At 56.1% G+C, this 14,896-nt stretch overlaps 1 protein-coding gene across 1 annotated transcript in view; it reads right to left on the bottom strand.

Moving 5' to 3' along the window:
- TMEM132E (transmembrane protein 132E) overlaps window positions 1-14,896 on the bottom strand; it is a 38,852-nt gene that overhangs the window by 23,683 nt on the left and 273 nt on the right. The window lies entirely within an intron of this gene.

The raw sequence follows: 14,896 nt of genomic DNA, 5'->3' as shown, positions 1-14,896 counted from the left end.
TCCCCGGCGCTTACCGGGCAGCAGCAGCGAGCAGAGGCAGCAGAGCAGCGCGGCCGGGACCGGGGCCGGTCCCGGTGCCGGTCCGGGGCGCGTCCTCCCCGGCGAGGCCATTGCGGTGCGGGCCGGGGGGGCGGGCGAAGCCCAGGGCCACCCCCCGGCTGGCGGAAAGATCCAAACCAAGCACCAAAACAAGGAGGGGGGAAAAAAAAAAGAAAAAGGGGAGAAAAAAAATCCTCTAAATGCAACCACGTGCAAAGCGGGAGAGCAGCAGCCACAGGCAGAATTTGGGGAGGGGGGGCCGGGGGGACCCGGCTCTGATTAGGGCCCCCCCGCGCTCAGTGAGCACGGGTCCCCATCTCCAGCCCCCCGCCCCTCGAGCCTGCCGCAACCCCCCCCCCCAGTGCCTGCAGGCAAACTACAGCATCTGGGGAGCACCGGGGGGCCAGGGGGAGCGGGTTCCCCCCTCCTCCTCCTCCTCTTCTTCCTCCAGGATCCAGAGGGTAGACAAGCACGTGTAACACTCCCTGCCTTCCCTTTAAAAAATAAATAAAGAATAAAAGGATGTGCTGATCAAGGATGATGCTGCAGGGCTAGCAGGTCACCAGCCCCCCGTGCAAAAAAATAAATAAATAAATAAAAATATATCTCCAAGCAGCTTCTTAAAAAAAAAAAATAATCAAAGAAAAGCACTCCAGCTCTCTCCACAATTAAAACAGGAAAAAGAGAGAAAGAACGAACAACAGAAGAAAAAAAAAAAGCCCACAGAAGCAGGCGGGTGAGTAATTAATCCCAGGCAGATGCAATTAATCAGCGGCAGGAAAACCTCGGCGGAGGGAGTGGGGCCGGCCCCGCAGCCCCAGGCAAAGTTTGGGGCGCGGGGTGAGGGGGGGGAGCGCTCGGGGTGGGCAGCAGGTTGCAAATGGGGGGGGTGCTCCCCACCAGCCCCCCGTTAAGGAGCGGGGAGCCCCCTCCTGCCGCTCGCAAGGAGAAAAATGAAGACGGGGGTGGTGGGTGCGAAAGCCCTGGGGAAAGCGGCACGTTGAGGGGGGCTCTCTCCCCGCGGCCCCCCCGGCCGCAGAGGGGCCGGCGCTGCCCGTCGCGGGGGGGCCCCGCCGCTGGGCGCTCCCGTGGCCGCTCGCCCGGCCGGAGCCGCAGCGGGCGCCGGTGGCTGCCAGCGCTGGGAGGGCGGCAGGGGGAGGCGCCTTCCTCCTCCTCCTCCTCCTCCTCCTCCTCCTCCTCTTCCCTCCTCCTTCTCGGGCGAGGAGGAGGAGGAGGAGGCAGCAGAGCCGCGCCGCGCTCCCCGCCGCTGCAACGCAAGGCAATTAAACGCAACGCGGTGCAGCGCAGCCCCCTACCCCTGCTCCCCCTCCATGCAGCTTCCCAGCCGACCCCCGCTCGCAGCACCCCCAGGGTGGAGGGGGGGCTGCAGAGCCCGCCATGCTCCCCCGCACCCCGGTCCCTGCCTTGCTGGGGAGCCCGGGGGGGTGCGCGGCCGCGGGACGGAGGGGGGACGTTGCGATGAGGGGACCCGGGACGGGAAGGAGATCCGGGTGCTCTCGACTCATCGCTCTGGGATGGGGGGGTCAGGGGTGCTCAGCTCCTGCCCTCTTGGTTGCCCCCGGGTGGGGGGTTGTGCTCGGTCTCCATCCCCATGGTGGATGTCCCCCTCCATCCCTGTGCCCCCAGCCCTGCTCCACGCAGACCACAGCCCCATAGCCCATGCTGACCATCAGGGCTGGGCTCCAGCCCCCTTGCAGGGCTAGGGGCAGCTGGGGACCCCCCAGCACCACCCCACACCTCCACATGCAGCATCATCCCTCCCCAGCCCACGGGGTTGCCCTGTCTCGGCAGCTCCGGGGAAGCAGATCCCCCATGCCAGGAGATCCTGGGCAGCAGGGATGGGAACAGCTTTTCCTTGCCCCAGTTCCCCAGCTTGGAAGCTGCATCCCGGGAATGCCATGGTGCCCATGATGGGGATGCTGGGCTAGGGGCTTGCAGTGGGCAGCTGCGTCCTGGCCATGTGAGCGGCTACGGAGAGCCAGGAGCATTCCCAGGAGATGCTCAGCTCAGCTAGGAGCATCAGTAGAGGCCAGGGCTGAGGCTGCAGCAATGGGAAGCCCTGTGATTTCCCGGCAATTTTATGGCAATTGATGGGATTGGCCTTGAGTGGCACCAGGGGTGCCCCCAGGAGCGTGGCCTGCTGTGGCACCCAGAAGGGGCACCCCGAGCGCAGCCCCCACCCTGCACTCCAGCACCCTTGGGTGCTGCAGGATGCAGCGAGGAGGCACCTTGCAAGCCACACTCAGGAGCGGGAACAGGGGAGATGTCCAGTGCAGAATATGTGGAGAAGGGAGATGGGATCTACCCTGGCCTCCAGCAAGGGAGGAGGAGGAGGAAGGCAGAGGAAGGCTCAGTGCGCTTTTCCCTCCTTGCCGCCCTCCCCTTCACACCAGGCTGCAGCCAACGGCCCCGTCTGGGGCCAGCAAAGCCCTGCCCGGTGCTGTCCCCACAGGTCCCCAAAGCCCCAGAGCTCCGGGAAAAGGGGATCCCTCGCTCTCCCCAGGCAGAAAGGGCCCAGCCGCGGAGCCGCTCGTGACCAGCCCGATGCGCCGTCGGCAGCCGCAGGCGGCTCCTGCTTTCATAAAAACCCTCCTGATTTATAAGCCAGTGTGCTGAGTGCTCTGCGGAGGACAGAGGAGGGCTGCGAAGCCCTGGGCAGATGGACGGGCAGCCCCAAGGGCCACCGGGCCCCCCGGGGGCTCCAGGTGCTTCCCAGCTCCTTCCCGGAGCGCTGGGAGCGGGTGTTTGGGTGCCATCCCTCCCGCAGTTCCGCCGCTGCTCCGGCACTTTCTTGGCACTGTCACCAGGATATTTTTCAACTGTTACAGAAATAAGTATTTTTACCCTGTCTGGCTTTTATTTATGGCTCCGGCTTTGGCAGGCAGAGGGGCTGGGGCGGGTATGAGTGGGCGGCTGCCTTCTCACTCCCCCCACGTGAACGGAAGCCCTGAGGGAGGATTGCTGATAAATCAGGGGGTTTTGACCCAAGAAAACACATGGATGAGTGGCTGGAGCCGGGCGGATGCCCCCAGTATTCAACCCCCTTGCACCAAAGGGGCTGTGATAAAGCCCTGCTGTCCCCATCCCCACTGTACATCTCCATCCCTGCCACGCGTCCCCCTCCCCTCCACACGTCCCTGTGCCAGTGTCCCCATCCCTGTCACACACCCCGCTCGCTCTGGAGAGCAGGTCGCATTAACTCGACGTCGACATCACCGCACCGGCTCCAACAGCAAAAGTCCCTTTAGCACCTACACGAGAAACAACTTAAGGGACACGGGTGTCCCCAGCCCTTCCATGCCCGTCTCACCAGACCTTGCCCATCAGTGCCCAGCACCTCCTTCCCCGGAGCACAATCCTGTAATTATTTGGGAAGTTCTATTAAACATGGGAAAAAATAATAATGTCATTGTCAGTGCCTTGGTGCTGGCACCGAGCTCTGGGACACTGCCTGGGCAATGGGCTCCCGGCAGATGGATGGAGAGACGGACACATGGAGAGGCACACGGACGGACGGACGGACGGCGCTGACCAGCCCCGCTGCCCATCACTGAGGCCTCGGGGCTGGCGCGCAGAGCTTGGCGGGCTGCCCTGAGGCACCATAATATTCTCTATAGATTAATTTTAAGCTATTATTTCTAAAGCAAGAGAAAAAAAAATAACCCAAAACCCCATCCCTATTCCCACTAACTTCCTGGCTGGGGCGCATCAAGCCCGGCGGCTCCCGCCTAATCGCTTTGACTTTCCGGCGCCCCAAACATTTTAGCAGCGCGGCAGTTATTAAATGCAATATTTATAATATTAAAATGAATATTTTAATAGCCATATAAATGTAACGGAAGGGCAAATCAAAGCCGTCGCGCTAAACCATTTCGTTCTTGCAAGGGGGAAGAAAAAAAGTCTCATTTCAGTTTTACTGTTTGGATTCATCTTTGCCTCCACTTCTACATTCTGTTGAAATATTAATTTTAGGCTATATTACGTGCCTTTAATATTTTATCTGATGTAACAAGTCAACATTATTGGAGCTGTTGGGGCTCAGTGGGGGGAAATGGGCGAAATCAAATGCCCGCATGAGCCAGAGCCCCAACGGATCTATTAAGGAACAAAGGATTCGAAGGGAAAAACTCCAGATTTTTTCTCCTCCCTTCCAAATGTATTTGACCCTGCCAAGGTGAATGTTGATGTTCCCTTGGTTTGTTTCCATTCCCAACTGAATATCCGTGCTCCAAGGCTGGGGACAGAAGGGGTGGCAGGATGTGCTCCACAGAGCTGCAACACTTGTGGCCAGGTTGGGTCTGCATGCAGGACACCAATCACTGCAGCATTAAATAATATATTAAAAAGGAACTGGGAAAAATGGAACTTCCAGCAACTGGGAAAGTTTGGCCATCAGCCTGCATTTTAGGTCATTTAGGGGCAATTTTGGAGGGGGAAGGGAATGTCCATCCCACAGATGGAATAAAAACCTCAAGTGGAGGCAAGCGTTGCATTACTGCTGTATGGACACCAGGAAATCAAAGGTGACACATTTTGCCTTAAGCAACAGCAATTTTTACACCCAAAGCAGTGGGTTTGGCAGCATCCTGATCTCAAACCTGGACACTGGCACCTATTTCATCCCTTCCTTTTAAGACTCCCCTAGGCATCCCCTTAAACACCCAGTGATTTTGCATCTGCAAACCTGCTCCCCCCTCAGCATCCCTCCCCATCCTGTCCCCCCGGGCAGGAGGGAAGGGCAGCCGGACAGCGGGAAGCACTTAAGAGCAGCAGCAAAGCCCATTTGCTTTGGTTTCCCAGGACCCCCCCCAGGCTTGGCTCAGGCGCTTTAATTTTCCGGAGGCTTTTAGGCCTCCCCCGGTCCCTAATCAGATAAGGGCGGCGCGGGGGTGGCCGCAGGGATGAGCTCAGCCGGGAAGCGCCCTGACGTGCACCGAGTTGCAGGGCTCAGCCCTGGGGCAGCTCTCCAGTGCCACCCGCCTGCGCCCATCTGGCTGCTGGAAGCTCTGGGCTGAGCTCAACAGGCTGCTCAGACCAGGACCAGGGCAGAGGGCTGCCGGACTTGGGACCCATCTCCAATGCTGGCTGCATCCACATGCACACAGTTATTATATTTGTGCTTATCCTGGCCTGGGAATGATGGTTGCTTGGGGTATCCCACGACCAGTGTCCATACTGGCTGCCACATCCGTGCTGGATAACGCAGAACAGCTACTGATTCCCGTGGGTCAGCCCAGCTCCGCTCCAGCCTCGTGGCCATCACCCCACCATGGAGTGGGGCAGCTCATCTGGGGGAGCCCTGAGTGGTCCCAGCTGGAGCTGAGGCCGAGCAAAGCCCTTTGCTTTGCACCATTAGCCGCTTCCACCTGGGATTCGGGCTGCTCTGGCCCTTCTCCAGCCTGTCCCTGCCCTTCCCTGGGGGAAATAGCCCCTTGGAAAACAATTTAAGGCCATGCATTTTTCAGGAGCCCCTTTAGCAGCCTCCCTCGGAGGGAGGCATCCCGGCTGCTCTCAGTGCATTCCCGGGACACCAGCTCTCATCCTGGCCCAAGCAGCCCTGGGCGCTGCAGACAGCATGGATTTCTTCAACCACATCCCTTCCTTGGTCAACGGTCCCTACAGCACCCCGATAACGGCCAGGTCTCAAGAGTCAGGGCTCCATACACAGCCACAGGCCAAAAAAAGGGAAAACAAGACCTCCCTAATGCCCAGACATGGAGGGAAAGAAAGGGAAATGCAGAAAAGTCCAACACTAGGAAAGACCCCGGACTGTGGGGCTCTCCAGGGGCAGTAAGGGAAGGGCCAGGCTCACAATTCCATGGCATTTAAGACTTCTGGCAATAATTTTCTTAATAGCTCAGCATATTCTGAAGGAAATTTTTCTGACCTTGGCAGTGTCTGGCCAAAGATGACTCAATACTTGGCTGAAAGGTGCCCCCAGCTCAGTCAAACCCTCAGGTACCTTCAGTGCCGGGGTTGGTGAGACCTTCTTCTCAGCCCCAGAGACGTGGTCTGATATCTGCAGGAGGGATCCCAGGAATTCCCGGTCCCCTTAAATAGCCGTGGCCCTACAGGGGCTGCCAGGAAATTTTGGAGACAGGATGTATCTGCAGTGTTGCCGTTAAAAACACCATAGCCATGAGGATGCTGATGGGTATTTTTAATTAAGAGATGCTGTGCATTTCCCTGCAAGACATGTGGGTCCCTAAGCTGAGCTGGGGGAGCCTCATGCAAAAACATTCCCACCAGGAATTATTAATGAGAGCAGTGGGACAGCGACAAGCCCCAGAATACTCTCCCCATGCCCAGGAGCTTTGAGCTTTAAAAGCAAATTAAGGGCAAATCCTCCCATAGGAACAGAGGTTCCTGTAACCAAAGACCCTGGTATTTCACGCAGACTGGGGATGGATGGATTTATATTCAAGTTTTGCAGTGTTTGCTGCAGAGCTACAGGCCAAGAGGGGGAAAAAAAACACAGCCTGGTCCAGAGCTTTAAAATAAGATCTCCCTTTATGGGCTGCCGTAACTCAGTTTAAGACGGGGGGCTTTGGCTGTGCTTGCACTAACTGCAAACTGAGGCATCCTGATGGGACATCCCGCGTGCCGGTGATGCTGCTCGCCCTTCCCGGCACGCTGGGATCCCACCTGGCACCTTCCAACAGCCCCGAGGGTTGCTGGAACACTGATGCTTCCGTGAGGATACGGCCCTCGTGCGCTTGTTTCCCTCCCCGCTAATGGCATCGATGCCTGCCAGCCCGGGGGCTCCCGTGGCCATCGATCCCTGGAAAGCCGCCTGGTCCTGGTGGAAGGATGGAGCGGGAACGCAGCACCACAGCCCCCAACATGGGTGCTGCCACCATCCTCATCCTCCTTGTCATCATCCCCAAGGCCTTGCCCAAAGCTCGGAGGGGTGCTGGGAGGTCCAGGGGAGCCATGCAGCCAAAGGGAAAGCAGAAAACTCTCCAAAAAGAGAGAAACAGCGAGAAAACAGATGCTGCACAAAGCAACGGAGTGAGTTTGTGCTTGGCTACACGGGGATCGCGTCCGTGTTGCCCAAGCTACATCTGCACCCAACGCTTTCTGCCAGTGATGTTGAAGAGAGTTGCAAAGAAATCCTTTTCCTCACCCAGAAGAGAGATAGGAGGGGGAAAAGAAATAGAAAAAAAAAGACAAAAAATGGAGCACTTGCAGCCTCTAAAGATTTATGTTCTCCCTCCCAAAGTCATGGGATGCAGCGCACAGGCTGGAGCCAAGCTCAGCGCTGAGTGGGGCCGCATCTCCCCTTGCCACATGATCCTCTCATGGCATCATTCCCCCTTGGAAAGCTGCTCTGGCAGAGCTGCCGGCACCCAGCCTTCCTCCAAACACTCAAATATCCTCTAAGTACCACCATTAATCACCACCCCAACACTACTCCATGCACTTCCCTCCTCCAGCTTTCCAGCTTTGCCTGAGCTGGGGCTGCCATCAGCACAGAGCAGAGATTGGAGATACTGGAAGATGGATGGTTTCAGGGTGAAAGAAGAGGAAAAGGCTTTCCTAGCCCTCAAAGAGAGCCCATTTCATGGCCATAAGAAAATAATAATAATAAAATCACCTAAATCTCAGCACCTCTGCCCATGCTTGCTTAAGGACATGGGCAAGGATGTAGTTCCAACACAGCCATCCAAGAACTACCCACCCTCTGGGATTGCAGGTGCTTTTATTCCCTAGGAACAAGTAAATCTCCGGCAAAGCTGCTGCAGCTGTAGGAAAGCTCTGGAGCAGCATTGCTGCACCTGATGGTGCCTGCAGGAATGGGAAGGAAAGGGCTGGGGAGATCCTGGCCTTTCTGCCTGCTGGGAAGGCAGGGCAAGGGATGCCCCTTTGGCACCAAGCACTGCTGTTTGGGGGGATGTTTCCTTCTTGGTCTTCAGGAATGGAAATACAAGGTTGTTCACTTGCAAACCGAAGCAAGAGCAGCATGTGTCTCATGCAGTGGGAAACTGCAGGCTTTCTAGAAAAGATTCTGGTGGGGAAATAAAGCAATTTTGGGTTTGTTCCCCGCCTTCCCCCCAAAACACCCTCTGAGCCAAAAAAAAAAAAAGCTTTTATTGGTTTTGCAAGAACCAGGTATCAAACAATTTCCAGGGGCAGGAAAACAGGTTCTGGCGCCACCGTTATCAGCTCAGCCGAAAGCCCCGAGCGCCAGCCCGGCAGCCAGCGAGCTATTTTTAATCCCGCTAAAAAGCAGACAATTTTTCACTTAAGCCTCCAGCCTCTGCTCCGGCCCCGCGCTTACACAGATTGGAGGTGACTGGCCGGGATATTAAACTGCCTGGACCCGGGCAGGCCGCTCGGCTGCCACCGCGCCACGGCCGGGGCCGTCACGCGCTCGGATAGAGCAGGAATATCCGCATGTCCAGGCTGTGCTGCCTTATTCCCATTATTCTGCATGCAGAGGGGCTTGAGTCTGGCCAGAGAGGGAGAAAAAATATATATATATATAATATATATCTTAAAAAGCATATGTATTTTTATATATATAACGTTAAAAGCCATTTCAAAGGGTTGGATTTTGACTCCCATTCCAGGGAATCTGGGTACAGCCCAGGCTTGCAGGAGAGCTCCTCTTCATGTGCATCCCCACTGAGTGCCAGGCGTGCAGGGGAGCCCATTCCCAGCCCCGCCGGAGCCTCCTTGCATTAGGGCTTGCTCCAGGGATGCCTGTGGCGAGGGGGAAAGAGCATTAAAAGGGTAAAAAAAAAAAAAAAAAAACCAGCAGCGAGTGCATTATCGTGTTGCTGTCTGGTGCCGTGCCGCACGCCCGGTCCGCTCGCAGGCCTGCGGGCCTCATAGATTTTCATAACATGGATTAAACATTATTTACAGTGGGGTTTTTTTTCCGCCTCCTCCCACATCAGCAAAATGACCTGGGGGGTCCTGCTCTGGCCCAGGCTGCCCCATGCTCTAGTGCTGCATGGGCTGGGCTGCAGCCCACCCCAGGGATAAGCTCCTGCTCTCGCCAGCTCTCCTGGAGCTCGTGCATTTGGGGAGCGCCCTGCACTGAGGTGCAGCCCCCAGATGCCTGCAGACCACTCAGTGAAACGCTACCTGCAGCCTCTTTGGGGAGAAACGGAGCGCAGAAAGAGCAAATATACGTAATACACACACATATATAGCATATATGTAGCGTGTGGATATGTGTAAATATATACACACAAGCAACTGGAGCCGGAGGCTGGAGGAGTTTACAGCACTTGCACATATGTTTAATTTATAATTTACACCGTTATGCATAATTGATGCGATCTGTAATCCCGGGCCGGCGACACGGAGCGCGAGCCGTGCTCTCCGTGCGCTGCCACCCTCCTCGCTGGCGGTGCCAGGTTCACAGGGTCCCAGAATCCCAGAACGGTTGAGGTTGGAAAGGGACCTCTAGGGATCATCCAGTCCAACCCCCTGCTGCAGCAGGGACACCCAGAGCACAGGGCGGCATCCAGGTGGGTTTGGAGACCTCCAGAGAAGGAGCCTCCACAGCCTCCCTGGGCAGCCTGTGCCAGGGCTCTGGCACCCTCACAGTAGAGAAGTTCTTCCTCACGTGGAGATGGAACTGCCTGGGTTTCAATTTATACCCATTACCCCTTGTCCTGTCACTGGCCACCACTGAGAGAGCTTGGCCCCTTCCTCCCTATATTCTCCCTTCATGAACTTATATATGTCAATCAGATCCCCTCTCAGTCTTCTCTTCAAAGAAAACAGGGCCAACTCACTCAGTGTCTCCTCGTACAAGAGATGTCCCAGTTCCTTAATCATCTTGGTTCCCTCCACTGGACCCTCTCTAGGAGCTCCACGTCCCTCTCATACTGGGGAGCCCAGAACTGCGCACAGGACTCCAGGTAAGGAGGTTCTAGGAGCCAAGGCGACTGCCCCAGGAAGGCTCTGGTGGTGGCTGCGGCACCCAGATGTGGCCAGGAGTTGGATGCCCGTATCCCTGCCAGAGCCAAGCACTTCCCGATGCTCCACAGGGCTCCCAGATGAGCAGAGAGCAGAGCGGGGCTGGGGTACCTGCTCTGTGCACGGGCTAAGTGGAGTCTCAGCAGCAGCCTCTTTAAAAGGGAATGGTATAAAAAAAAAAAAAAAAAAAAAAAGTCAACTTGGCGGATTAAAAATAAAATAAAAAAATAAGCCATAACAAATGACAAATAGAATCTGATAGCACGGCGGCTGTTTCAGGTGGGCCGATGGGAGATAGCGCAGTGCCGTAGCAAAGAAAGCTCTCCAAAAGGAATATTAAACCTCCCTACAGAAGGACTGGGGGTTTATCAGAGTCTTTTGATGGTAATAGATTTTGGTAATAACCTGACTTTATTACTGGAAACAATCTGAGAACACAAAGCATCTTTGCAGATTGCTAGAAGCGCTTTCCAGCTGCTGCAATGCTCTTCTGCCCCCGGCACCCAGAGAGCACCCGGTGTTGCACCAAGGCCAGCACAGGGTGATGGGGAGGGACTGTGGGGTGCAGAAACACAAAACAGAGCTTCAAGGACCAGATATAGGGACCGAGGTACCAGTGGGGGAACCTGCATCCCACCAGGACAGGACTAAATTTCTCAATATGTTGTCCACTTCACAGCGGGATAACATTCCTTGCTCCTGCCAGGATCAGAGCGGCACCGCATGGAAATTCCAGGAATGTTTCCCATCTGCAGAGAAGCAGGTGCCAACTGGGCTTGCTGGTGCCAGCATCCCATTCACCACCCTCCCTTGGGCAGGGAAGAGGCAGGAACGCAAGGAGGAGGTCCTAAATTTAAAAACTTGGCATGCTTTGGTCCATCTCCACACAGTCCTTGCGAAAGGAGGGCAGAGATTTGTGCCTGGTTGGATTCAAGGAGGGAAAGGGGGAAAAGAGAATCCCCTTCCCATGTCCTGGGGAGCAGCTGCCGGACACCTGGAGCCAGGTGCCACAAGTGCCTTCCCCGCTGTGCGCAATGACTGCAAGAGCAAAGAGCCCGTCCTCGTGTTAAGAAAAGCCCCTAAAAACACTCCCAAAAGGAGATGCTCCTTTTTGCACCCCTTTTTGGCTCATTTTGACCCAAACCTACCAGGGAAGGGGTTGCAAAGGGCTGCATCCAAGCAGGGTGTCTCCAAGAGATGCTCTGCCCTCACTCCAGCTATTACAGCCACTACATTTATTCTGCTGTCATGCATTTATCCTATATTATATTGCACTGCTCCGAGAGCAGCTCCCAGGCGTCTGGATGGGGCTGGGAACTGAGATGCTTCCATCTGGGGGCTCTTCTTTCTCCCTGTGTTTTAAGCTGTTCGATTTGAGCAAGATCCGAAATAAAATCCCCCTTGGGGAATGCACAGTTGGCTGCTTCAGCTCCTCGGAATGGGTTTATTTTTCCTGTTTTTGGCCAACGCCACCAGCATTTGACCTTGAAGTGGTGCCCTGCTCCCCACCCGTGAACCTGCAACGGCGGCGCTTTGCCAGCATGATGCAGTGGGAGACTTAGTGACAAAACTTAGCAAAATTGTATTCAAACATGTACAAGTTGTTCATCAAAAAATAAAAATTATTTAAAAAAATGTTTGCATATTGCACTGCCAGAAAGAAGCATTCTGCCTTGAAATCCCTTTTTCTCTTTGAAGTGGCCTCAGGGAAGCTTTCCCTGAGCCTGAGGAAGCGCTGGAGATACCCCAAGTCCCACACAACGCCCACCAAAGGGTTTCCTTTCCAGCCATTCATTAAGTTATCATTTGATTAAATCCAAACCCAAGCGCTGTTATTGGAGCCTCTGAAGGCATCACTTGGCTGGGTTGCCAGGGCAGAGCCCCGGTGTTGCCGCTGGAGCTCGCTGCAGGACTGCAAGCAGGCTCATAAACTCAATTCATCCCAATGTCCTGCTTGGCAAAATCCTCTCCGATGCATTCTCCATTCCACTAAATTCCCATGATTATTTTTTTGGCTATAAAATTTAAAAATGAGCCCCAGCTCTTACTAGGCTCACCCGCTTCCCTCCATGCTCCATTAATTGCCTTTGGATGGGCAAGGCCGCTGGCCTCTGACACGTGCTGCGCTGCCAGCAAGCCGGACAAATGCTGGATACGGGATTCTAGATCCGCCCAAGAGAGCTGGGCAGGTGCCAACACACTCCAATATTTCTTCCAACCTCCACTGCTTTTCTCTACCAATGGATCAGATTTTCCTCCCCAGCTCTTTTCAAGGCTGGGTGCTCCATAGGGATCCATAGGGATCTCCCTACTGGCAGGTAGGGTTCTCCATAGGGATCTCCCTACTGCCGAGCTCATCCCAGAGCAGCCCCTCTCCAGAAGGAGGAGAGCCCCAACCTCATGCCACAGCATGTGCAGCCAAGAAAATCCCACTCCGAATGCTGCGAGCCTGGCCACCTTCTCCTGCATAATCTCAATCATAGAAAACTCCCATCTTGGTAAAAAATAAAGCCAGTAATTTTTTGCATATTGAGCGTGGAGTGGATGCAAACCGCGTTATCTGGATGGCTTGCTGGCTTAGCACAGCCTCCGTTTTACCATACTAATGACTTTTTACACTCCAGGTAAAATCAGAACAAGACAAGAAGGTTTTAGAAAGCTCGTTCTGACAAATTCCTCACTGTAATTACTGGAGCAGAAAGAACTCATCAGCAGTACATGCCGTTGCTCGGGGCGCTAAAAGTCTCGAGTGGTGAATGGCCCAGATATGGAAACTGCAGCCGTCACCGCGGCGCTGCGCGGGGGCCCGGCAGGTCTCCGCTCGCCGCCGTGCCGGGAAGCGCGGTGCCGCTTCCCCGCGCGCCGGCCGCTCGCGGCGCGGGAAGCGATTTCATACGCGAGTGCTCCTGTATAATCCCGCTGCGCGCCCAGGAGCCGCTCCGGGCAGCGTGTGCTGCTCCAGGGGTTCTGAGACGGATGGAGCAGCCCCATGAGCCCAGCCCATGAGTCTGGTTATGGATACGGGTTGTGGATTGCTGGTTATGGATGCTGGTTACGGATGCTGGTTATGGATGCTCGTTACAGTTACTGGTTAAAGGCATCGGTTAAAGGCACCCACTGGCTTTTCCAGCCCCTGCTCCTCATGCAGTCGTCTGCAGTTTTCCCAAAGGGAGAAGGGAATGCCGATCCGAAGGAGCCCGGAGGAGTTTTTGGGCAGTGGGTCTTCCCTGTCGGCCGTGTGGCCGGGCTTGCACAGCGGCCGGCTCTCACACTCCAGATACGAGCTGCTCCCCAGGTGCCTCCACAGCCGCGGTGCCCTCGGGGACCTGTGGGACCCCCTGGGGACCTGTGGGGTGTGGGGGGAGTCCCCGGAGCCCCGCGGCGCTCGGGCCGGCCCGGCCGGAGGGTCCGCGCGCGCCTCGGGCACCGCGGAGCGGAGCAGCCCCGGCCGGCGGGCAGGGAACGCGGCTCGGCCTGGCTTTGGGTGCCCTCTCCAGGCCCCTCCGGCTAAGGCAGCTCCTGGAGAGGGAATTCACCCGAAACCGGGAAGCGGCGGCGCCTCGCTGAGCCGCGGCGGGACACCAGGTCTCCCGGGCCCTGGTCCGGGGAGCGGCCGGGGCCCTCGCGGAGGGGCAGGAGGGATGCGCCAAGGATCCATGCCCTTCCTAAACCCTCTCCTAGTGCCCTGTGTTGGCTGCAGCGCAGGATGAGCCTCCTGCGCAAGGAATGGCCCGCTGGAGGCCAGGGAGCTGTGGAGGAAGGGACGGGGGAGGCAGGGGCAGGGGAGCCGTGATGCTCCCAGGGGCTCCTCGCACCTTCTGGGGCTCAGGCACTGCTTTCTCCCCTTACGAACACTAGGCAACTGCAGGCTGGGTTTTGGTGGCTTCTTCTGGAGCCGTTCATTCCAGCCATGCAGCCTCCCAGCTCCTTGCTTCCTGGAAAAACATCCACGAACACGTTGCTGTCTCTGGAAATCCTTCGTCATCCCAGGAGCTGCTTGACGGGTACTCCAGATGACTCCCAGGCCAGGGTTCTCCAGCATCTTCCCTTCAAATCCATCCCCAACCTCCGTTCCTTCGTTCCCTACATTCTCCAGGACCAAGCCTCCATTCCAGAGCATTGTCCAAGCCCGTAACAGTCCTGTCACCAGGATTTCAGCCAGGATCTCTTCCAAAGGAGAGGGATTTGGGGGCAAGGAAGGATGAGCCAGCTGGAGGGATGCTGGACACGAGCCACAGTCACAGCACTCGGTTGTGAATTGGCCAGAGTCTGTTGGACATGTGGAGATGTCCAGGACCTCTTCCAGAACCCTTTGGAGCTTCCACCAGGGCCACCTCTGGGACCTCCTTCCAAGATCTCTTCTGGGATCCATGTCCCCATGTCCCACATCCCTTGCCTGCCTGATCCTTCCCTCCTGGAGAGCCCCCTCCCGCTGCTACCAAACCCTTTATCCAAATACTGATTACAGGGTTTTGCTGCCTCTTTGATTACCATGAAAACTGGTCATGGGGCTGGTCCTGATCGCAGGGCAGATTAAAAAAAAACCCTGCTTTTTTCAAGCCATTCCCCACTCCGCTTCCTTCCGCCCTTTAGTCTTTCTCTTGGTTTTTAGTGCAGTTTAGCTCCTTTCTTTCTTGAAGCTCCTGTTTTAATCATGTGCAGCAGCTTTCAAAGAGCCAAAGCTTTGGGGAGGAGGGAAGCGGCTGCTGGAGGAAGGCTCCGAGGCCGTGTCTTCCCTGGGGCTCCACAGAGGGGTATCTTCCCTGGCATCAGGGCAGCATCTCCTGCCTCCCCCTTCCACTGCTTTGAATTCCTCTGTGAAACCCCGGGACTCCAACCCAGCACCCTTATCACTTATCTTTGATGGAGCCGCCGTTATTATTAGGTTGGAGCAGCAGAG

This window comes from Nothoprocta perdicaria, unplaced genomic scaffold (assembly GCF_003342845.1).
Source record: "Nothoprocta perdicaria isolate Ctin4 unplaced genomic scaffold, notPer1 scaffold_189, whole genome shotgun sequence".
Classification (NCBI taxonomy): Eukaryota; Metazoa; Chordata; class Aves; order Tinamiformes; family Tinamidae; genus Nothoprocta; species Nothoprocta perdicaria.
This window is presented reverse-complemented; position numbering and strand designations above follow the sequence as displayed.